Genomic DNA, 24,584 nt, shown 5'->3' with positions numbered 1-24,584 from the left:
CTGTGGGATTGGGCCTAAACCGGCAGTTGGACATCCCTCTAGCAATCCAGGACCACTGGCTCCTAACTGCTCACCTGCCTGCCTGCCCTATCACCCCTAACCACTCTGCTTGCCGGCCTGCTCACCCCCAAATGCCCCCCCCCCGCTGGCCTGATCACCCCCAATTGCCCTCCCCTGCCAGCCACATGGCCCCAGTAGCCGTCACCTGCCAGCCTCATGGCCCACAACTGCCCTCCCCAGCCAGCCTCATGGCCTCCAACTACCCTCCCCAGCCAGAGGCCCTCTGCGCCTGGCCTGGCCAGAGGCCCATCCACACCCAGGCGCGGAATGCTTGCCTCGTTGCTGGGGTGATGATGCAAGTGTTCCCCCCACCCCTCCGGCTGCTCTGTGCCCGCTGCCCAGAGGCCCTCCGTGGCCAGGGTGGAATGCTTGCCTCGTCGCCGCAGCGATGAAGCAAGCATTCCGCCAGGCTGCTCACGCTGCCCAGTCGCAGCAGCTGCCCCCCTGGGACTGGGGGACTCCGGCGGGGCTGAGAGGACTGGGTGCCACCATCTTGTGCCTATGGGCGCCGCCATCTTTGTGACGGAGTGGCGGTTAATTTGCATATTGCCCTTTTATTAGATAGGATTAATCTGTACCTTCTGCTCAATTTTGCTATGAACCTAAAACTGCTCTAAAATGGTATTTAAAAAATGTTAATAGTCCTATTCATTAATATTTCATCGATGTCATCAAGAAAGTCTTTTAGCATTGGGAAAATGTCAAGCACACAGTGTCAAATTTTCTAAAATTCTAATTTTTACTTAAAAACTTGAATTTTATCATTGGTAACAAGTACTGGTAGTTATTTTCTTTGAAGTGACAAGCTTACTTTGTCCATTTTCAAGAAAATGTCTATAAATACTCAAATCTGAATAACTCTAGTTTGTCTGTTGTTTGTTCTTTTCAGTAAAAATAGTGTTTCATGGAGAAAGCCACTAGTTCAGCTCAGAACTCAGCCAACAGTGCTTTTCCTTGACAACCGTTATACTTTGAAAAGCAGCTGGGGTGCTTTATGTGTGCTTCTGATTTCTTTGCACAGAGTGTTAAAAACATGTTTACTCAAGGGTCAGTATTTAATGAATGATTTTTACTTTTTCATCAAGGGCATTCTTAAATTAAACTGTCTTTTTCTTTTTTTCCCCACACAAGGCACTGAAGAATATAATGACTGTTAGTATAATTTGTTGTCACTGCCTTGACTTGCTCTATGTGCCAGCAGTTTTACTCACCTTTGCTTTTGCACCAATAGTGCAAATGTCAACACAGTAAAAAAGACATCTTAGTATTATTCCGAAAATAGTTTTGATCTCATGAACCCCCTGAAAGGATCTCAAGATCCCCCAGAAATTGCAGACTTCAAGAACCACTTCTGTAGACGAACTTGGTGATAGGAGAATGGTACAAGAGGAGGTGGTACTTGAGACAAACACTCAAAGTTAGGGACCATTTCACAATCTGAGCTATGAAAGGGGGGGAGGGTGTGACCTCATAATGGGGCCCAGAATTTCAGAAGACATGGAGTAAACATTGATTGGAATGATTTCAGCCATTGGATTTCTAGCATTGAGAATAGTGGGAAATTGCCTAGTTAGAGTTGGACCAGATTGTAGAGGGCTGTGGATACCTTTGGAAAGAATCCAGTGCTGGGATTCAGGAGAATCTGGATTCTAATCTGGACTGTCCCTACTAACTAATATTAATCTTGGGCAAATCCATTCACTTTATGGATCTTTGTGTTAAGCACGTAAAACATGCTCAGAAAATGTTTTGTTTGTTGAAATTAAATGATTTTATCTCTGGAAAATTAAGTGGTAATATTTTATTTTTCTGAGGGTTCTACAAACACTTTAATTATTTCTGTTATTAATAATCACAGTTAAGTCAACTGAGGCCTGATAAGTGAAATGGAATATGGGTAGACAGTGACAGGACTGGAAGTGAGACATGGTCTCCTGACTTTAAGTCCATTCTATTTTTGGCTCATTGGTCTTCTGCCTCCTACACTGGAGAGACTTTCTGCTTACAGAGTAACTGTTACTTCCCTGACCCACTTCCTACCTGCTTTCCTTCCTTTATCCAGCTGGTCTGGTTTTGTCCTCCAATTATGCTGTTAGCACACACTTACTTTTCTTTGTGGCACTTATCACAAATCACAGTCAAGTAATGAATTATGCAAATATTGTTTAAATATCTATGGCCTGGAACCAGGGTGGTAATTATATATAAACTCCTTATTCATCGTTATATTCTCAAGACCTAGCAGGGTTCCCTCACATAGTAGGCACTCGTAACAATGAAAATAAGGGGATTACTACATATCACATGAGTAGTGGGGGCAATAAAGCTTTAGGAAGTCAGAGCAGGGAGGGAGTAGAGAGGCCTTGACTATTCCAGGAAGATCTCAGAGAAGAGAGGGGGCTTGATCTAGACCTTGTAAGATGACCTATAACTATACTGCTTTCACAGTGCTTTTAAGGTTTTTATGATCATGAAATTCATTTACTTCTTAGGTGAAGGTTATTACTCTACTGTCAGGTTGTCATTACTAGGCCATTCATTTGGCCAGATAGAGCCAGAGCTGTGAAGTAGGTAGGGTGGTGGTCTTTTTCTTCCTTCCTGCCTTCCTCTACGCATATTTATTGAATACCTACTATGTGTTAGGCACTGGGAATACAAAAGAGAACAAAAGTAAACCTCTCCCTTTCCTCCTAGAACTTACATTGCAGTGGGATGAGGGAGAGACAGTCAATACATCAGTCAATGAAACAAATGTCAGATAGTGATAGGTGTTTGGCAAAGAATTAAAAGAAAGTAATATGATAGGAACTGGTAACTACTTTGGTAAAGGTGAGAACACACTGAAATTTGAATGACACATGGCCAGCTAAACAAAGGTCAGGCAGAAAAGCATTCCAGGTAGAAGAGAAAGCCATTGCTACTGGCCAAGACAGAGATGCCTGGCACACTTGAGGGATGGAAAAGTATGTGTGAGCATTGTTGGTGGAGGAAGAATGGAACAAGATGAATTTGGAGAGGTGAGCAGGAGCCACACCATTTAGAACTTTCTAAGCAAGGATAAGAAGTTTAGATCTTTGTGCTTTGGGAAGCCATTGAATGGAGTGATATGATCTGAGGGCTAGAGGCTTGAGTGAGGGGATAGATAGCAGGGGTGCTGGGAGAAATGCCTGGATTTAGGCTATATTTTGGAAGTGGACATTTTCCTGTGTTCTTCCAATTTGTCCTTGATCAGATGTCTTTTAAGACATTTATTCTCTGCCCTCTTCCTACATGGCTTCAGCCACTTCCAAGGTGTTGGCTAAATACCACATCTTGTGCTGCAAAATGTTACACTTCCTTTGTGAAGATTTGAATCTTCATAATTAACCTTCTTAAAAATAAAATTTTAATGTGGCAATTTGCAACTTGGTAGGGCTTTAGAATGAGTCTTGGGTTCTAAACCTGAATTAATATCAACTGTGACTTTGGAAATCACTGAACCATTCTGCACTCAGTTGCCTGACCTGTAAAAGCGGTCTAATTATATCTACTATGCCTCGTTTATAGCACTGCCATGAAAACAACTGAAATGACATTTGAAAGTACAAAGTACTGGTTATGTGTGAAACGTTTGTCATGGCTCATATGTCTTCACATGTACCCACTCTCCTTCATGAGAGTAAGAATAAAAGACCTCCAGGCAGATGGCTTTAATTCCATCAACAAGGATTTTTGAGTGCCCCCTATGTTCTTAGCACTGTGTCATGTATTACGGAGAATACAGTAGAAGGGCACCTGGTGTCTAAACTCCAGTATGTAGTTGGAGGGATACAATTAACCCACATGGGAAGATGGATACTGCTTCTGGGCCTCATGAAGTGGGAAGGATTATAATAGGCGGAGGGAAGAGAAGATGATGAATTCAGACAGAGAAGAGCAAGAATGAAGATCCAGAGATGATAGTTGAGCTGCATGCAGGGAAATAGAGGGCCAATGAGGATACATGTGTGGTCCACACTGGATGTTCTTGCCTTGTTTTTGCTTATGGGCATTCACAGTAAGAGGAGAACTCCCTCCTACACATAGAGGGGATGGTTTGTGGCTGACTGTGCTGGCTGTCATTTCTTTTCTACCTTTGCCATCAACTATGAATCTTATTGAAACACAGTAATTATTCTTAAACATTGACTAATGCTTTACTATATAGTTACTGTAAAAAAGACTTTATTTTGGAATAAACATAGATTCACTAGCAGCTGCAAAGAAATAGAGAGAGGTTTTTGGTACCCTTCCCTCATACTCTCCTATGGTGAACATCTCATATAACTATAGTACAATAGCAAAACCAAGTGATGACATTGGTAAAGTCCACAGAGCTAATTCAGTTGTCACCAGTTATACATGCACTTCTCTGTATGTGTGTGTATAAAACTCTAGACAAGTTTGTCACATGTGTAGCTTCCTGTCACTACCACCTCAACCAAGATATACACTGTCCTATCAGCCCAGGGTCTCTCGTGCTACCCCTTTATAGCAACACCTTCTTCCTCAGCCATTCTTAAACCTTGGTGGCCACTAATCTGTTCTCTCTCTAGAATTTTATTTCAATGGTTATATAAGTAGGACCTTACAGTACGTAGCTTTTTGAGCTTGTCTTCTTTACTCAGTAAACTTCCCTGAGGTTAATCCAAGTTGTCTTTCTTTTGATTGCTGAGTAATATTTCTCATTATAGGTATACCATCCTTTGTTAAATCATTCACTGAAGAACATTTACTGCTAGTTTCTAGTTACTAGCTATTATGAATAAGCTACTTTGAACATTCGTGTGTAGGTTTTTGTGTGGACTTAAGTTTTCATTTCTCTGCAGTAAAATGCCCAAGGTTGTCATTATTAGGTCATATACTAAATCAATTTTTCATTTTAATGAAACGTTCAAACTATTTTCTAAAGTGGCCGGATCATTTATATTTCCACCAACAATGTGTGATCCAATTTTTTGCATTGTTGCCAGCACTTGGTATTATCACTTTTTTTAGCCATTCTGATAGGTATGTAATACTATCTCACCATGATTTTAATTCTTTTTTTTCCTTGAGATATAATTCACATACTGTAAGACTCACCCTTTTAAAGTGTACAGTTAAGTGCACTTTGTTCACTGACATGTGCAACCATCATCATTTATTTCCAAAGCATTTTCATCCCTCTAAAAAGAAACCCAGAACCCATTACCACTCACTCCCAATTCTGCCCTCTTCCCAGCCCCTGGCAGCCACTCACCTTCTGTCTCTAGTGATTTGCCAATGTGGGACATTTTATATAAATGAAATCTTATAATATGTGGCCTTTTGTGTCTGGCTACTTTCACCGAACATAATGTTTTAAAGGTTCATCCCTGTTGTAACATTCCATTGTATAGGTGTACCACATATTGCTTATCCATTCATTAGTTGATGGACACTAGGTTGTTTTCACTTTTGCCTATTATGAATAATGCTGCTATGAATATTTATGGGTAAGTTTTTATGTGGATATATATTTCATCTCTCTTTGGTATATACCTAGGAGTAGATTTGCTGGATCATATGGTAACTCTATGTTTAGCCTTTTGAGAAATTGCCAAACTGTTTTTCAAAGCAGCTGCACCATTTCCCTTCCCCACCAGCAATGTATGAGGATTCTAATGTCTTCACATCTTGGCCACTATTTGTTATTTTCTGTCTTACTGAATCAAGCATCCTAGTGGGAATGAAGTAGTATCTCATTGTGGTTTTGATTTGCATTTACCTAATGACTGGTAATGTTGAGCACCTTCTCATATGCTTACTAGTCATTTGTATATCTTCTTTGGAGAAATGTCTCTTCGAGTCCTTTGCCCAGTATTTTTTTACATTTTTTAAAATTGATTTTTAGAGAGAGAGAAAGGGAGAGGGAGGGAGAGAAACATCGATATGAGAGACATGGATTGGCTGCCTCCTGCATGCCTCCTACAAGGTGTCAAGCCCACAACTTGGGCATGTGCCCTGACTGCGAATCAAAACAGCAACCTTTTGGTGCATGGGACAAGACCCAACCAACTGGGCCATACTGGCCAGGGCTAATTGTGTTTCTTTTTATTCTTTCTCAGTGTTTTCATTGCCCCCATATGGACATGGGGGCTGAGTGTGTTGACTGTCCTTGCTTTGCAAAGGGACATGAGTTCCTTACATATCTTGGACACTAGATCCTTATCAGATATATGATTTACAATCATGTCCTCCCATTCGTTGGAGCATGGTTACCATCTGTATTGCCTTTTCAGTGAAATGTCTCTTCATGTCTTTGGCCATGTTTGTCATCTCTTCTCACTAGACCTATGGCTGTAGACATTTTCCTTCATAGTATAAGTGAAAAGTCTTCAAACTCGTCTTTGCAGAAGCACTAGGAAGGAGCAGACACAACTGTTAAGCTACTCACAGCTATAGATATTTTCTTATTGCGGTAAAAAGATATAACATGGAATCTACCCTCTTCACAAATTTTTAAGTGTATAGTACAGTGTTGTTTACTATATGCAATTATACAGCAGATCTCCAGAACTTTTTCATTTTGCATGACTGAAACTCTGGACCCATTCAGCAGCAACTCCCCATCCTGCCCCTTCCCAGTCCCTGTCAACCACCATGCTACTTTTTGCTTCCATGAGTTTGACTACTTTAGAGACCTCATATAAGTGGAATCATGTAGTGTTTGTCCTCCTGCAACTTCCGTATTTCACTTAGCATGAAGTCTTCAAGGTTCACTCACGTTGTAATATGTGACCATAGCTGTAGATTTGATCCATGCTAGTCAATTCTCATTTTTAATAATCTCATTTTGATAATCACATGATCTCACCACAACTCAGTTTCTCCATCAGCAAAATGGATTACAGTAGGTCCTTATGGCATGGAACTTTGAGGGTAATCAGCCTCAGAGCTTTGTAAATAATTGGTACTCAAATTCTGCAGATAGCTTCCTCTATACCGTCAGGTATAGCTCCTGTGCCCCAAAGCAGGAGAAAGTTCTCACTCTGGTTTGTGGAAGAGACTTCACTGAGTATCCTTTTTTTCTTCCTTAATTTTGTTTATTTTCTTGCATAATAATGTTCAATCCCAAAGCCTTTCTGGAGCACTTCAGTTCGTAAACACTGAGATGGTGAGGGAGGAAATCAAAATGAAGTCTGGTCCTCCATCAGAGGTCTTCTGTGATCCCAGCCTCCACCTGGCCTCATGAGGCTCCCCGGTTCTTGGAGTTACTATGGAGACGTGCTCCAGTATTAAAAGGAAATTAAATAAAGCAATCTGAGAGTCTTGCCGGCTAGAAAATACAAGTTCTCACTTTTGTTCCCGAAGTCTGTGGTTGCTTTCTTCATTAAATTCTTCCTCAGTGTTTCATTGTCCCCAGGTGGACGTGGAGGCTGAATGTGTTGTCCTTGCAGAGGCTTTGCGGAGGGACACAGAGGTGTGTAAGATCTCTGGCCATCAAGCTGTGGTTTTAAATACGAAAAGATGATCATTATCTCCTTTCTGTCTTGGAAGCAGAACATCTGTCACCATCTGAGCTCTCTCTGTGGACATCCTAGCTCATGCAAACTTCTCTTGGGGAGGGGAAAAGTGAATTTGCCTTTATGCTTTCTTCTTCCCCACACCCCTCTACATTTCTGTAGGCCCTTCACTTCTGCATCACCCTGTCTCTTTGCCCAGCAGCTTCAGCTCTCGCCTTTCTCAGCCTGCACTGTGGTTTTGCAGACAAGTAGGGACATATCTGGGCAATGATCACAGTGGCTGCAGCAAGCACTGCCTGTGTATCCTGGCCAGAGGAGATCTCCCCTGTCTCCCCCACACTGCTCTGGCTCTCACTGGACAGACCCTCAGGGATGCTGTCAAGCATCAGTTCCTCTGGCTGGTTCTCATCTTTCTTTTATTTAAATCAGTTGTGACATCTGGCAGAATCATGCTTCCCCCCAGGGCCTGGGCAACCCCTGATGCTGCCAGTATGTTCCAGGGTCATTGTCTTCAGAGTGCACACAAGGCCATTCCATTTGTACCGACACAGGATGAAGAATGCAGGGCTAGGAGGGAGCTAGGAAGTCATCTAGTTCAACCCCTTAATGCCACATCACAAAATGATTTTATAGGAAAACAAAAACTCCAAGCTACAACTGTTAGTTGTTAGCATGTGGCCTAGTGCTGCTGTGTTGACTTTAAATAATCATAATTTCAATGATAAGACTATTTAAATATGTTAGTAGAAACCAGCATAGGGTTCCAAAAGTGTCCAATCCTTTGTTATAGTTTTGTAGTAAAGCAAAACTGTCATACTGAACGTCAGAGGAAGTGGACCGACACATACATACTTATAGGAGCATGCTGACATTTTATGCATAAATGTGACTCAGTAACCTGTTGGACACTTCTCAGGGAAGGGAAGGGCATTCTTGCCCGGTATCACATGGCATCTCTTTCTTTGTTATTTCTGTTTACTTGATCTGAGAAGAGGATCCTTTCCCATTTTCTAATTCTGTGGCTGGAGAGAAGTGTCATTTTCTGTTTTCTGGGAAATGGTTGTAGCTGTGTTTGGAGACCAGGGTGGTCTCTCTGTGCTGTCTGTCTATCTTTCTGTCTTGTTTTCCTCTATGGGTTCTCCCAGCAGACCTCAGGTTGCCCACCTACCTGATGCCTCCTGTCTGTCTCTTTCGCAGTGTCCCATTCTCCAGGCAGCACATATTTATTTTTCTGACCTTTGCCATGTAACCAACCCCAAGCTGCTAGACAATTGAAGCTGATCCCAAGGAATAATTCTGTTAAAGTGGTAAAGAGTAGCAGTGGCATTATTTATTACTACTCCATAAACATTTGCATTTTAAAGCTTCTGATCCCTTAAGTAAAAAAAAAAAATGTGAGTGCAACAGACTATTCAAGGAAATAGCTTTTATTTTCTGGATGATGCATCAAATCACTCAAGCTATGTAGTTGACAACATCCATATTCCATCTATGCACAAGCCCAGGCCAGTCTCTTCCTCTGTCCTGTTGTCCTAAGGAAGGCTATACTCACATTTACTCCAGGTGTCTTTCATGAGTATTTATCTGTCCCTAATTAGGTCATCATAAGCTACTAATGAAAAGGCATAAAAAATCCAATTCTTTACACAATCAATAGGAACTTAATATGTGTTTGTCAAAAATGAAATATTACTATGGCTGAAGGAGTCAGCAATAAGTCTTTCCTAGTGTTTGAAAACTGCTTATATAGCCTTATTGGAAAGGCCCTCTGAAGGCTTGGATTTTGTGTTAGAAAAAACACTAATTAGTTGAAACCCTCCAGTAAAGGTCATTGCTTTTCCCTCTAGCCAATTCATGTTGCAAATATGTGTCTCTCAGGGCTGGGATTTTATGCTTATGGGGAGACCTATCCCCGGAATTAGTGTCAGGTGCTTTCATTGTTAGCACTGCACTCAGCCACTAACTCTGTGGGGCGTGGATTTGCTCTCTTCCCTTGAAAAGCTTTGTGGACCCTGGTATCGACAGGCATTTATGGATGCTGAGGAGAAACGTAGAAGGCACTGCTTAACTTCTTGTGGACACTTAAAAGGGGTGGATACCATTAGATCGGAGCCGACCCTGCAGTTGAATCCTAGTACTCCTCTAAACGAATTCTGTGACAGTCGGCAAGTCATTCAGCTCCTCTGAGCCTCCACTTTTTTTGGTATAAAACTGGGGTATTTCACAGGATTATTTTGAGATTTAAAGATATATTCATGGCCAGCTGGTGAATGGGACCTCTATAATTTGGTAAAGTCCCAAATGCCTTTTGCATTTGCATTTTGGGCCATTAAATTGCCATCTCAGAATGGTGTGTGGGGGGTAGTCTTTCAGATCAAGAAATTCGGGCTTCCAGGTGTACATCTCTTTAATTTTTTTTAAAACTGGAAATGTACTTTATTTATAACATTTTGTAAACATACTGTGCATTTTTAATTCAATAATATTTTTTTCTATGGATTTATAGCAAACTCTATATAAAGTCAGTAAATTAATACAAGAGTGAAGATTAATAGAGTAGAATAATTCCTGAAAATGTTAAATTATAGCACTCGATACAAAGACAGATAACTATCTATCCCATAAACATTTACATACCACAAAACATTTATTTATCATTTTAAATATGCTATAAAACACATTTACAAAAAAGCATCAACATTAATTTTATTATAAACCAATGAATTACTCAGAGGAATATTTATTAAAACTTACTAAAAATCAGTAAATATTGTACCTGAGTTAAAAACTTATAAGCAAACAAAACTATTGTTTATAAGGGCCAAAAAGTAAATAAAAGGGCAGACAACACTTTCTGAAGACTGTCTACTACTTGGTATTTTGAACAGCTTCCATAAATGTGACTCAGTAACCTGTTGGACACTTCCATAGCTCAGGGCTACAGCTAAATCCATAGAATTATATCTAGTGTTGGTTTCAATTGTTGGTTCAGCTCCATTTTCTGAAAGCATTTTTACACATTTCACATGATTTCCATGTACAGCACAAAGCAAAGGTGAGCCTCCAAAAGTATTCCCTTACATCAATGCCACAATCAAGCAGCACTTTGACAATAGTTATGTAGCCGTTAGCACAGGCCAGGGACTGTGTAATCTCTTGACCTTTTCCTAGAAGCTGGGGATCAGCACTCTTCTGAAGTAGAAACTCTACCACAGCTATTTGCCTGTGTACTCTAGCCCACGTCAGAGGAGTAAATCTGTCTTCATCCGTGTGATTGATATCATTTTCTTGTTCCATACAAGTAGCAGGTAGAGAATCTCTCACTGAGCAGCCAACTGGTGGACAGATAAAGAATTTGCTAACAGAGGTGTGGTTGTGACCTCATTTCCTCTGTGTCTATTGGTTAGAGTAATTGACTGTTTTATGGGTGAGAAGTGCTTTGTTGTAGAGGGAGTGTAGACATGCCTTACTTGGATTCCCAGAGGAGATGTATGGATATTGCATTCAGCTTTAAATAGGATGGATGCCACCTCCAGGTCAGAGTTTACTTGCTCTTGAATATTTTCACTATCCTTTTCATAAGGACTTCACAGGTCAAGAACACATGCTCATATCAAATCAGCGAGGCAATATGAATTTCATTCCATGGCAACACCCTGAGCTGATGCTTCTGCATTTGACTCCAGCTGATGTTCTATTTTAATGCCAGTTGGACCATAACTGTTGGGACACTCTTCCACTATCAGCTGGGCTCCAGTATCCAGATTTGCTGATGTAGCATGCTTTCAACTGTAGTTCCAGTAATGTAAACATTTCTCCATAATTTCCCCTTGGTTTTATAACAGTGGGACCCAGTGTATTCTTGGAGTTTGGATATTAAGAAATATCCACAGTGGGCAATCACGAGGCAGCAGGCGAAGGCCCACCCGTGGGAGCGCAGGGCCTCGCGACCACCTTCCATAGCCAACAGTGAGCGGGATCCTTTCCATTTGGGGTCACCAATGCACCACAGGCACTCCAGTCCCAGCTTGTTTTGATTGTGACGTCACTTCGATTTCTTCTTTTGTTTCTGGACAAAAAGCATTCCATATCCATGTCGCTGCAGCCAAGAGGATCTCCAGGTCCTTTCCGCCATGCGCTTTGCTTTGCGGTGCTTACTGCCTGGGTACTACAGAGACACAGTCATTTCTGTGGACCACTGAGTCACTGGGCAAGTCCCAAGTCCCGCCCCTGGGTCACATCTCTTCCTCCCCATCTAGGTGGTCTCATTTCAACTCATTGGAACCTGGGGAAATTAAATTTTGCACCTGGAAATTTGGATTGGGTTAACTATATCACCCTTGTAGCATGATTAAAAGATGATAAGAATGAAATGCTTTGAGGCCTTCCTGTAAGAATTTCTGGCTAAATGCACAATGTCCCTTTCTTCTGTCAACTGCCAGGGGGCACCCCTTCTTACCAGAGTGTGCTGGTAAGAAGACTGTTAGCAGGACCTGCCCACATGATGCCTGGCAGGTGGGCACCTGCCTGTTCTGAGCACTCTGGTGCAGGCCTGGCCATCACAAAGGGAGGCTTGTGAGTCTGGGACCATCGGAGGAGTGGCTCAGTGTTGATTTGCCCATCTTTCCTCTAGTTGAAAAACAACCAGGGGTGAACTGATTTGGTGGGTTTGTTTTCTCTTTAAGCCTTTCTCTTCAAAGGCTGCTGAAACCCATCATGTTCTTACTCCTTTATAAGGCTCAACTAATGCCCAGTAGGTGGAGTTGGGGCTGAGCAGAACATGGGAAGGTTCTTGTCTGTTCAGAACTTGGGCTGGGGCTAGGTGCCAAATGAACCTTGGTTGTTTCGATTGGTGGGTGTGGGGAGGCCTGGAATGAGCATGCGTGTTGGGGATAGGTGCGGGGGAGGGGCAGCAAGCACCTTCCTCACTGAGCCCTCTGAGGTGATATGGGCAGAAGACTGGAAGACTCTGAGTGGAAGACATTTATGAGGGGATTGGCCTCTGCTTCCTGCTGGGTCAGGGGCCTGGGAAGAGGGTGTGAATGGTGGGATCAAAGCCCATAGCACCTAAAACAATTTAAATCTTAGAATGGGACCCATCAGAGAAGCCCACAAATGACTAGGGCAGAATCAGGCATAGACTTGACTCCTGACCTTACCAGCTGTTTGACCACTGGGAATCCCTTAACAGGGGAGTCTCAGACTCTTCATTTGTCATGGGACATACAAGGAAGGCGTGCCAATACTTACCTGGAAGGGTTGAGGATTTTATGAAACAATGCATATAAAACACCAGATATTACAAGTCTCTGACACATAGTAAGTGTTCAAAAAATGGTAACTGTCAATTATCAGTTTGGGGAGACATGTTATTCGGGGTATTGTGCTGTAGGTGCAGTGAAGTGCTAAGGAGATGCAAATCTGGTCATCAAACCTTCATCCCTGGGTGAGATTTGAGGATCTGATTGTGCCACGTGCTATGTAGTAAGACCCATCCAAGAGGCTGAAGGACCAGAGGCTCACAGAAAGCCCTCCAATTAGACAGTTAGACAGTGATCTAGGATGATGGACACCTACCTTGCTGCTCAGGGAGGTGGGTGCCTCTGCTGGGGGGCCAGCACCACAGGGTGCCCATACCCTCAGGGCCAAGTTGTCTTCTTTCTTGATACGCTGACAAACACTCTCAACAGCAGGTTGCTAGGCTCCCATTTTCTCACATGGAATGCATTTCCCAGACATGCTGGCCTTTCTTTTTGGCCACTCAGAGTGATAGCTGTGTCTTGGAGGCCCTGGGAACATTTTTCAATACTGGCTGTAGGATCAGTTTCCTCATCTAAAAAAGGAGGTAATAATAGAACCTACTTTATAAGGTTGTTGGGAGGGTTGAATGTATTAACTCAAGTTAACTGCTTAATGTACTTATAGTAAAGGCTCAATAAAAACCGGCTGTAATGTTATTACTATGATTATTCTTTTTTCTACCTTCTTCTCCCCCTACAACTCTATCCTTTCCTTCCATCCCGTACCTTTGATTTGGGTTCCAAAATGTTTCCAGGGAGAGCAGGGGTTTGTTGGGACTGTCATGTGGAAGAGAGTTCATCCGGTCCTCATCTCCCACCTGCCCACCTCTGTTCTGACCTACTGAGCCAGCCCACTTTTCTTCCTATGTGCCTGGCAGCAATCAGGTCTTGCTCTCCATGAGGTTGGTCCCTACCATTGCAGGAGCTGGCAAAAGAATGTCCTCATCTGCCCTTGAAGGTTGGGTCTTGGGGGCAAAGGGGAGATGAGCAGAGCCTTGGGTTAGGTGTGCATGAGGTTTCTCTGGGACAGCAGAGAGAGCTCTCATAAAACACTCTGCCAATTTCCTTTTATGGGATTTAGGGTGGAGATCCTACCACTATGAAAAACTAGGCCTCTTGACCCTGACCATCACATTTGCTCTTCCTTTTCCCCAGAAATATGGGAGTGGGCTGGGGGGTACACACAACTTGAGTATTCCTGACTCTGAGCTTATCTTGAGGCTCCTCTATGGCTCATATGGAATTCACCGTCCTGCTCCACACCCTTGGCTTCCAGTAGCACTTGTTCCAGCCGGCCCCTAAGCCCCTGTCCCCTCCCTTTCCCTCTTTTGTGCCATCTGAAGGATGTTATGAGGTGGAGGTTAGGTGAATAAAATGGCCACATACAGGATTTCCCAATTCTGAATAGTTGAAATCGCTGAAATATAACAAATCTACCATCAGTCAGCTCCATCCCCTCAGCCAATGGAGATACTGTAAAAACACTTGGAGAGGAAAACAGGAGGAAAGGAATGTGGCCAGTCCCTACCAGTGGGACAGTCATTTGGCAACAATGGAAATAAACCTCTGGCCTTTGCTCAACTGTCCTATCCTTGTGCTCTGTTGATGATGCCCTTGTGGAACACGCCAACTGCCAACCGGCTTGGCCAGCTCCAGAAAACAGCCTGCCTCACAAATGGAAACTCCAGACAGGAAGTTTGGAAACCTTGCCCCGATTTCTAGATGGGATGAGATTTTTTTCACTATGCCCAGCAGGCCTTTCCTATCAATATATTTCATTTTGGTGGCTAAGGTGACTTCAGATTTGGGACACTCTGTCCACCTCCCTTTATTTCCCACTATTGGAGGGCTATTGACCCTGCTGTTGACCATCTTTAACCTTTCTGGAATGCTGCCTCGTTCTCAGGGTGCTTTCATTCCTCTTCTCTTTTGACCTTTATACCCACAGATGTCACGACAGATGAGAACGTGGAGGTATGACCCACTCAAGGTCACAGAGGTTGTTAGCAGCTAAAGAAAAATAACTCAAGTCCTGGTGCCCTCATACTACTTGGGGAAAAGCTGGGGTCATGTGCAAGGGACCTTGGGGATATGAGACCTGAGTCAGGTTTACCTGGAAGCCCAAAGACCAGAAATATCTCGATTTATTGTGCTTTGCAGATACTGTATTTTTACAGATCGAAGGCACAATTCTCCACCAGCAAAAAGATTACAACTCCCTTTATTGCAATATCTGCTTTATTGCAGTGGTCTGGAACTGAACCCACAACGTTTCCAAGGTGTGCCTGTACAGTAGAAGTTGGGTAAGGTGCAGTGCATGAGAGGAATATACCTTCTCATTGAGATGGAGGCAGCAACAGCTTTTCGGTGGTACCAGAAACCCACCAAATAATTGCTGCCTGTGACCTTTCTGGAGACTTCCATATTGCAAGAGCATAGTTGGCTTCCCTTACCTTTTCCTGCACAGACATTGCTGGTGCAGACAGGCAAAAGTCGGTGGCATTCTTCAAAGACACTCCTTCAGGACTCAGGAAAGAGGCCAGGCCGTGTGCTGCTGCTTGCTTCCCTGTCCTTTCCTGTTGCTCAGAAATTGCTCAGGAATGGTCTCGGGAGAGTCCTTGGTTGGTCTCTTTGGAGCATCCTCTCTTCAGCCATGCAGCTCGCCCTGTGGGTTGGACTGCTGTAGTGGGCTCCATACCAGGACTCAGGGCTGGGGCAGGGCTTGCACTGTGTTATGATGTTCTGTCTCTTGCTTCCCTGAGGGCAGATCTCAGCTGTTCTCTTTTCCCTGATGATCCTTCAGACTGTTTATTAGCAAGAGAGACCTCATGTCTTTAAGAGAGGGCTTTGCTCTCTCTGTCTCCTCCTGGCCCCTAGCAGAGCACCTGGCACAGAATAAGGGCTCTCTAAATGGTAGTTCAGTAAATCACAGCCCATTGTTCTTAGGATCTTCCTTATTCCTTGGAACTCCAAAAGCAAGGTGGTGATGTCCCCATTTTACAGACGAGGAACCAGGCTTGGAGAAGCCTGCCTAGTCACTCAGTCAGTGAGTTGGTGTGGTGAGATTTGAACCCAGGCTTATCTACATCCCCAGTCGGGGCTCTTGCTGCTATACCAGCCTATACCCCTGCTGCCCTGTTCACTCCAAGTCAAGCTGATTTCTGGGATTCCTCATTTTAAAAGAGTCTGGAATGTGACTTGGGGTCTAAGTAGCTATGGGACATGGCAAGAACTAGGAAGGTATCAGAGCTCCAGCTTAGAATGGGACATGGCTTAGGAGAGGGAGTCAGGTCCAGCAGAAAAACAAGGCAGAAGCCAACTGTGTGGCCTGTAGCTATAACAGAGTTTAGGGGGACTTGCCTCTGGCCAGCTTTAGAAATTGGGGGTGAGGTATAAATGAAGCCCAAGTACACTATGCATTCTTAGAGTCTAAGCGTACTTGGCTGTAAGCCCTATGACAAAAATAAAACAACAAAAGCAAAACAACATCACAAGTGAAGTTGGGGAGAGGGGTTGCATTCAAGGCTTTGGGGAGGAACCATGAGTGTGGATGGGTTTGTGGATGGTGTGAGGTGACAGTTTGATAGTGAAGATTGCTGTACCGCAGACAGTGGGGGTGAGAAGTGGGGAGATAACACTTCCAGCCTGGGAGGTGATGGTTGCAGCTGTGAGCGGGAATGAGTCCTTCTTGGAGGAGGCAGGAGAGAACCAGCCTCAGGGGTTTGACTGCAGGGGGTGGAAGGAGGGACAAGACTCTGCAGAGAGGGAGCCATGGGAAACAGTGGGAGAGCAGGAGACTGGCGGGTGGTGGGACCCATGTGCAGAGACAGCCAGGAGGGAGAGGGCAGCAGTGCCAAAAGCTGAAATTCAAGGTGCAGAAAGGACACTGGATTTGGGAAGGAAGAAGTCATTGAGGATCCCAGGGAGCTCTGTCCGACTTTGCCACATCCCTACCTACAATGGCACAGTGAGAAGTTGTGCTCTGAGGGAGGGATCTGAGGTCCCTGGGGAGTGAGTTGTGTCCACTGTGCAGGACCAGTTAAGGCAAGAAGATGTCCTGGTTCATTTTAGAAAAGATACCAGCCACTGTGTTTTCTGCCCAGGCATTGGTTCAGTTGACAACAATGGTCCCTTTCCTGCCCATTTCAGCAACTTAGAGTTTTACTCCATGATGTAAAAATAGTCTACCAGGCCCCAGGGACAAGGAGGGTGGCAGGCATCTGAAGTCAGCAGATGGCTTGGAGTCTGATTCCACATGGTGACAGTCAGGGACTGTGCTTCTCCTTCTCCTGCTCCTGCTCTGCTCCCCACCCCTCCTCCTTCTTCTAATATGTTTTTATTGATTTCAAAGAGAAAGGGAAAAGAAGATAGAATCATCGACTGGCTGCCTCTTGCATGCCCTCTCCGGGGATTCCAGCCTGCAAATTGAGCATGTGCCCTGACTGGGAATCGAACCGTGACTTCTTTGCTCAACCACTGAGCCGGGCAAGGACTCTTCTTTCCTTCAAAATGAGAGAACTTGGTAGATTTACGTGTTGAAGTAATTAGACTTGACACTACACTGCTTAGTAGACATTCCCTATTTAAACTGTAGACACTGAGAAGTTGAGAAGTACAAGGGTTTAATGAATTGTCTGACTTTGCAAAGTGCTTTATAATTGCTTAGTTTATTAGTTTGTGGAGCGACTGTTAAAGAACTTTCAAGAGTCTCAAATTTGGGTAGAGACATAGTGCTTAAGAATGAAAAATAGGTCATTAAAATAACAAAGGAATCAATATAATTACCTTCTCTGCCTGGCAGAAGCCTCCAAAGCTCAGAACAATTAAAGTTTGGGCTTCCAGTAAATTAGTCTCTCTACCAAATGGCATCGAAGTCAGTAAGTTGTGTGGGGCACTCACGCAGCCTTCACAGCGCAGAACTGCTACGCTGTGGGGAGGTGGAGAGAGGAGGGTCCTCACCCTGCCCCAGCTTTGCTAAGTCACTCAACTCGTTGGACTCAGAGCATTGGAGGAAGCTGAGAGGGAAAGAATGAACAGAAGCGTGGCAGCTAGAGATATGGAAAAATGTGTGGACAAGATCATTTAGCATTTCTGGGTCTCAGTTCCCATGCCAGAGTCCTCTTGGGGTAATAAACCCTCCCTTTCCTCCAGGTTTGCTGAGAAGGCTCAAAGAGATAAGGTACAGGACAGGGCTTCAGTGCCATCAAGCACTGTACACATACAGGTATGGCAAAGCCTGTCCATTTTTAGAAAATGTTGGGGTTTCAGCAAGCTCAGTAAGTAGCCACCAGCCACCTTCCCCATGTTCTGACTTAATTGCATTGAAGATTGCTTTTTTCCATTAAAACTGATCGAGATGTGTTTGGAAAACATGGTTCCTATCTGCAGGTGAGAGGGCTGTTACCCAAACTCAGGATTCGCTGGACTTGCCCATCCAGGCAGGCACAGGTGGTCCTGGAAAACCAGAGCCCATGTCCTTGGGCCCTGACACTCTAACATGTTTAGCTTTGATGAGATGACTGGGCCCAGAGCTCCCAAGAGGACAAGGAGAGAGGGTGGGACTGAGCAAAGCACGTACAGTTCCTGGTCCTAATCCACCAGTCTGGAGTCACTCCCAATTCCCAGGGTGGGGTGACTGAGGGGCCCTGGAGAAACCAGAGACATACCTTTAATGAAGAATCCACTACACAGAAACTAGATGACAGGGAGGAGATTTCTCCCAACAGATATTGCCACTTAGAAGAAACTCAGCCTCCACGAGCTGATGCTATGGGCTCTGAATTCATTAAAACCCACTTGCAGATGTTTCCACTTCCAGATGTTTCCTGTCCATAGACCGTGGCAGATATATTGAGACATCGCTTTAGGAACATCTGGGGAAAGGTTGGCAAAGAGGACATATAAATAAGATGCTTGGATAGAAAATTTCCTTTCTATACTGGAGACTTACTGATGTGTGGTCACTAAAAATGAACTCTTTGCTTTCATAGAACTCAATGGTTTCTCATCCAAAGTGAATTATATTTAGAGTCCCACTTGGATGGGGTGTACCTTCATGTATCATTTTACAGCTCGTATAGAGTAATGAAGCTTTCTCTTTGGGAGGGAGGGAGGGAGACATCTCTGGATTCCTCTTTATAGCTGAAACCCACACAGTGCTGGTGTCCACAAGTTAATGACTTGTGATTGCATGAGAAAGGAAACATTACTGTTATCTTACCTAATAATAGAGAAACATATAAATTGACCATACCTCTGCTACGCCCACAGCCAATCAGAGTGAGTATGCAAATTAACCCAACAAAGATGGCAGTTAATTTGCATACATACATGGGTCCCGGGAACCTCCTCGGCACCCAGGTCACTCCCAGCTAGCCATTGGAGGGGCTTGGGAAGGGGCTGAGCCTGCGATTGGAGGGGCGGGGGCCCCCTGCCCAAGCCTAAAGCCTGGGCATTCCGAGCTGGTGATCAGAGGAGTGGTGGGGGGGGGGGGGGGGCAGGGGGCAGGGGCCAAGCCTGGGATTGGAGGGAAGGGGAAAAAATCAATGGAAACATATCCTCAGGTAAGGATAAAAAAAAGAAAGAAAGAAAAGAAATGTCATATCCTATGAAAGACACATCTTGAAAATGCCTAAAGAAAGTTGTCAGTTTTTCATGGTTGAAGGGACTGGAGTTCGTGTTGATGAAAATACCTTGGCGGCTGCGGTGACTGGCAGTGGCTGCAGCAGCGGCATGATGGGGCTGGCACCTTCCTCTGATAGGCCCGGTCACTTCCTGCAAAGGGAGGCCAGTCTGCGGTTTAGGTCCGCTCCCAATGGGGAGCGGGCCTAAGCCATCAATAGGACATCCCCTGAGGGCTCCCAGTATGTGAGAGGGGGCAGGCTGGGCAGAGGGACCCCGCCCCAGTGCACGAATTTCGTGCACCGGGCCCCTAGTATTTATATACTTTGACTACCATGGCTAATCACTTGATTTTAGTAAGATGAACTGTTAATGCCAACACCATTAGAGTTTAATAGAAAATGATCATCTATTTGACTTTCTAAGGGCTCATGACACTTTCCGTGACTTATACCTCTAATCTCTCACACACAAACAAAATCAAAATCTAACAATCTTTGGGAGTAGGAATAAAAATATATATTGAGCTCTAGTTGATGATTTGCTAACTGTTATTTCAAGATTAGTTGTGATGTGACAGTGTGTGTGTGTGTGATTATAAAAGTATATAAGCATATAATGTACTATAAAATGTTGGTGTTTGGAATTCCTTCTCTTAGTACTTCTTTTCAGTTTTATGTATAAGCTTTAGACCCAAATGTGTGCATGTGGTTAGGACATTTACTAAACCTGATTGTAGGTAAGTCACTTGCCCTCTTAGCCTCTTTCTTTCTTTATCTGTAGAATTAATTATATCATTAGGAATGCCTTTGGCTGCAAGCAAGAGAAAAATCTGGACTCAGCTAATTTAAAACATTTGAGAAATGTATTATCACACGAAGTAAGAAAGCAAAAGTTCCAACAGTTCCAGACACAGAATCAGGGCTCTGGGTCCCCTCTGGTTGACTCTCTGGGCTTGGCACTCTCTCTATGGTGCCTCTGTCCTGAGGCTATGTTCCCTCATGGTTGCAAGAAGGCTGCAGCAGTTCCAGGCATCAACTCCAGACCCATCTAGATCCAAAAGAGGGAAATACTCTCTCTTCCTCTGTGGCTTTTATTAGGAACAACAAAAACAGTATTGTCACGAACAAATTCCCCCTCCCCACAACCAACTGACTTTCTTTTGCATGTTACTGGCCAGAAGTGTGTCACATGCCTGTACCTGGTGGGCCTACTTGATTAGCTTAGATCAATAAGGACTCACCTCTTAGGTCAGCCCCTCCTGAAGTAATGGCCATGTGGAAAAGGGTGAAACTTTAACAAAATTGGGGTTTATTAGGAGCAGAAGAAGAATTTAAACAACAAAATAAACCCTATAGGATTATTGTGAGGTATAGATGATACAATCTATTGTTTAATGAGGGAACATATATAAAACTCTTCAAATAGTGCTTAGGACATGGGAAGCACTATATATGTATTAATTTACTGTGATAAATAAATGTCTCATTGGTAAGTCTCAGAGGTCCATACCAATATGAAGTAGTAATGTGACTGGTGTTTTATTAGAGGTAAAAGGAAACAGATGGATGTCAAAGATAAACAAGAGAGGAAATCTAGCTGATGCTCAGAGGCAAAGAGGAGACAGTGAGTACTTGGTCCATATTTGGGCATAGTCTTTATACTGGGAGGAGTTAGGGCAGCCTTCTAAATAAAGGAAAATGATTGCCCAATGTGTTAATGAATTCCAGTCCCAATGGTCTCTTCTTTCCCACAGCTATTTTTCCCCCCACTAGTTGAAAATGGCATTTAACTGCTGAAGTATTTTTAAAACAGCTGGCAGTCTCTTAACCAAATAAAAAGTTTAGATTTTATTACTTTTGATGTGGGGAGAATGGAGGTGGAAAATCGTGTGTTGTGTGTCTCTGTATGTAAATTTAAATATCTGTTTATGAAAAACACACACACATACTTATAAGAGACTATATAAAAGCTATAGCAATCCTAGCCAAGAAAAAGTAACAAAAAAATTGGCTTCTTGAGGCTTTTAGCTATAACTAAAAATAATCTTCCTAGTCCATGTTTGAAACATTACTCAAGAAAAAAATTTACTGTGTACCCTGAGTGGTTTTAGAGTTCATTTGTCATTCTGTGTGAGTTGGAGAAGGTCCCTGCTGTATCTGATGGCATTTTATACCATCTGAGACAGGCTTTTGTTCTGGCCACTTGATATGGCATTTTAAATGTAGCGAGTGACAACTGTAAAACTACTTGTTCATGTCTTTAAAAGAAAAAAGGAAGATGCAGTTTTAAAGGTAAAAGCTTGCTTCACTTTAACGCTTCAAGTTTTATTTTGATAGCCTTGAAGAGATTTGGAGGTTTGCTGATTGTTATATATTTTTCTTAAATACAAAGCAAATTACTTTAAAGAGAGCGTGTCCATCTGACAGGAGAATTTGTCATATCAAATCCTTTTTCTTCAGGGAAACCAAAGAAGGCACAGAGAAATCTTGGAGCTCTTAATTCTGGCATAAAAACAGCATTTCTGTTTTCATCCTTCTTGGCCTTTTATCAAAGTTTACTTCCAACCTTCTCAGAAAGCAACGTTCCATTATTTAAAATCAACCTTGTAAAGCTGATGTTTGCCAATTCTATCTGGTTTGGCATTGAGCATCTACAAGTCCAAATTATAATTTCTTCCTTTATCAGAGGTTTTCAGTTCTTCCCACTCATACTTCCTCATAGAGGAGTCAGGGGGGTATTTTCTACATTGCAGAGTGCTGTCTTTGAAGTTGAGACTGCAGCAAGCTGCAGATCCCCGCGGAGAGGATTGAAATGGAAACTGTACTGATTTCAGCTGATTACTTGGGATGGGAGATCCTTTCTGCTTCTCTGGTGCTATGGGCTTCAGCTGCATTAACTTCCTAATGCAAAGCCCTCCTTTGGACATCAATCTAATGGACTTCACCAGCTGTCCTGAGTGGCTCTGGGCTTGAGAGCAAATACTGCCCAGGGCAAGGATATATTTATACAGTGATCACAGAAATAAACGCCCAAATTATGTACACCAACATCTTTTCAAAGGCTCACAATGACCATATCTACTCAGAGATTTGTTCTGTAGACTGTAGCTAGGATAATTTAAGGCTGGTGGAAGTTTGCCTCCTTTCTCCACTTTTCATGCTACTTGACTTTATTCTTCTTTCAAGGAAATGTTAATCTTCGGCAAGGAGTTGCCCCACCTGCTGTTTCCTTTCCTGACGCATTCTTGGGAACAGCAGGTTTAGTGGGTAGCAGGCACTTGGGCAGGCGGCCTAGTGATGTGTATACTGTTACTACTCTTGTGTCATAGATGTGGAAACTGAGACGAGGTGGGATTAAGCCACTTGCTCAAGCCACTGAGCTAGTGAGGCCACAATCTGGGCTGGGGCTTGGGTCTGTGGGATTTCAAAACCAAGCTCGTGTGTAGCATCACTCAGAGCTGTTTCTGGGTGGTGGCGCTGTCTGCTAACTCCTTAGGATACCCATATTGTTAAGTGGAGGTTGTATTTCTAGGTTTCTCCCCTGCTGTTAGACACTTCTGTTCCCCCTTCTGCCTCCTCTCCTCCCACTGAGCTATCATATTCTAAGAATACCACCCAAACTGCAAAGAGTGAGAACGTTGGAAGGTTACCCCAAACTCCCTTTGCGTTTGTGCAGAGCACTTTGTACCTGCAGAATGCTTCCCCGTTTCCTGTCCTCCTTGGTTTGGTCCATAGGGCTCCTTCTGGGTGTCAGGTCAGAAGTCTCCAGCGAGGGGCGGAGCTTGGGCAGCAGTTACTCTGGATCTGTGTTGACCTTTCCAAACCCTTGGCTCTAGGGAAGGGTTGTGCAGCCCTGGCCCCTTCAGGGGCCTCCTGGCCATTTCCCACACCTCCCCACTGCCAAGTTCCCCTGCCATACCTGTGTTTCGACTCTGCCTAGTTTGTCATTGTGGTGGGAATGCTTCTTGAGCCTGTCACAAAAACACTGAATGTACACTGAGTATTATGGACTTTGGTCTATTGGATTCACATAGATCAAGTCTGGAATATCACATTCTAAACCTCCATGCATGGAAGTGCCTTCTTTGGGCCAATAAGCAGAGGAACCTGGAACCCAGGGAGGGGAATTCCCACCCTCTGAGGCACCAGGACCCAGACACATCTTTCTGGTTTAGGACATTCTCATGTCCTGGTCTTTCTCCATTCTGGCTCCCTTCCCTACGCCCTCTCCCCCTTCCCAATGCAAAGGAAACACTAAAAAACAACACAATAATGCGAAGACCTAGAGAGCTGAAGGACAGACACAACAGATATTCAAAAGACATATGTCTATTCTTTTCATTGCTTTCCCCCTCAAGGACAGTACAGTTATGTTTAGAAAACCCTTAAGAAAGGGGAGAAATTTTTCCTTTTCCTTGGGTCTCACATGCAAGCATTCTGAGTGCATGCGACACAGTGGTAAGCTTGAGCTGGGAAGAGGCTCCAGCCCTGGGTTTGACCCTGACCAGCCCTGAGATCCAGGCCATATCATTAACCCACTCTGGGGTTCAAGTTTTTTTTTTTTTGTGTGTGTGTGTGTGTGTGTGTGTGTGTGTGTGTGTGTGTGTGTTTTACTATAGCCTGAAGGTACCTTTCAGCTCTGATATTCTGTTGTTTGAGCAGAGGAGATGCTGTGTCCATAGGGATGGTTTCTCACAGGCTGATCCTGGGCTCACCCTGATGCTGTATATTCAAATGGTAGAACACTTGGTATTTGAGTGTCTAGGATAAGCCAGGCACTGTGTTAGGAAATCATAAAGCTTATTTCTATTCTTTGTAGCTTGCAATGTGGTGGATGAGGTGGCAGTGGGGGCCGTAGCTAGTTTACAGTGAAGTGGGGCAGCTGTGGTAATAGAGTCTAAGATTTAATTCTTCAGTCCCCCATGTGTGTATATCTGCTGTTTCTGTCTGTCTCTTGCTTTTGGCAATGGCACCCCGACTTTCCTGTGGCCACCCTTTCCCACTGGGTTGATCACATTCCTGGGATCTTGGCCTGGACAAGAAGAACTCATATCCCCTGGCTATGGTCAGTGGTTAAAGAAATGGGCAGAAACCTA

General features: G+C 43.8%; 1 protein-coding gene and 1 pseudogene across 2 annotated transcripts in view; one reads left to right on the top strand and one right to left on the bottom strand.

Annotated features, from left to right (window-relative positions):
* Positions 1 to 24,584, top strand: part of CCDC3 (coiled-coil domain containing 3) — a 109,938-nt gene that overhangs the window by 22,847 nt on the left and 62,507 nt on the right. The gene's annotated exons all lie outside the window — the stretch shown is intronic.
* Positions 10,355 to 24,584, bottom strand: part of LOC307097531 (ankyrin repeat family A protein 2-like) — a 70,977-nt pseudogene continuing 56,747 nt past the window's right edge. Inside the window, exon 2 of the transcript in view lies at positions 10,355 to 11,347. The product of the transcript in view is annotated as an ankyrin repeat family A protein 2-like (transcript). The remainder of the gene's footprint in view (positions 11,348 to 24,584) is intronic.

This window comes from Cnephaeus nilssonii (assembly GCF_951640355.1).
Source record: "Cnephaeus nilssonii genome assembly, chromosome: 4".
In the NCBI taxonomy this organism is placed as follows: Eukaryota; Metazoa; Chordata; class Mammalia; order Chiroptera; family Vespertilionidae; genus Cnephaeus; species Cnephaeus nilssonii.
This window is presented reverse-complemented; position numbering and strand designations above follow the sequence as displayed.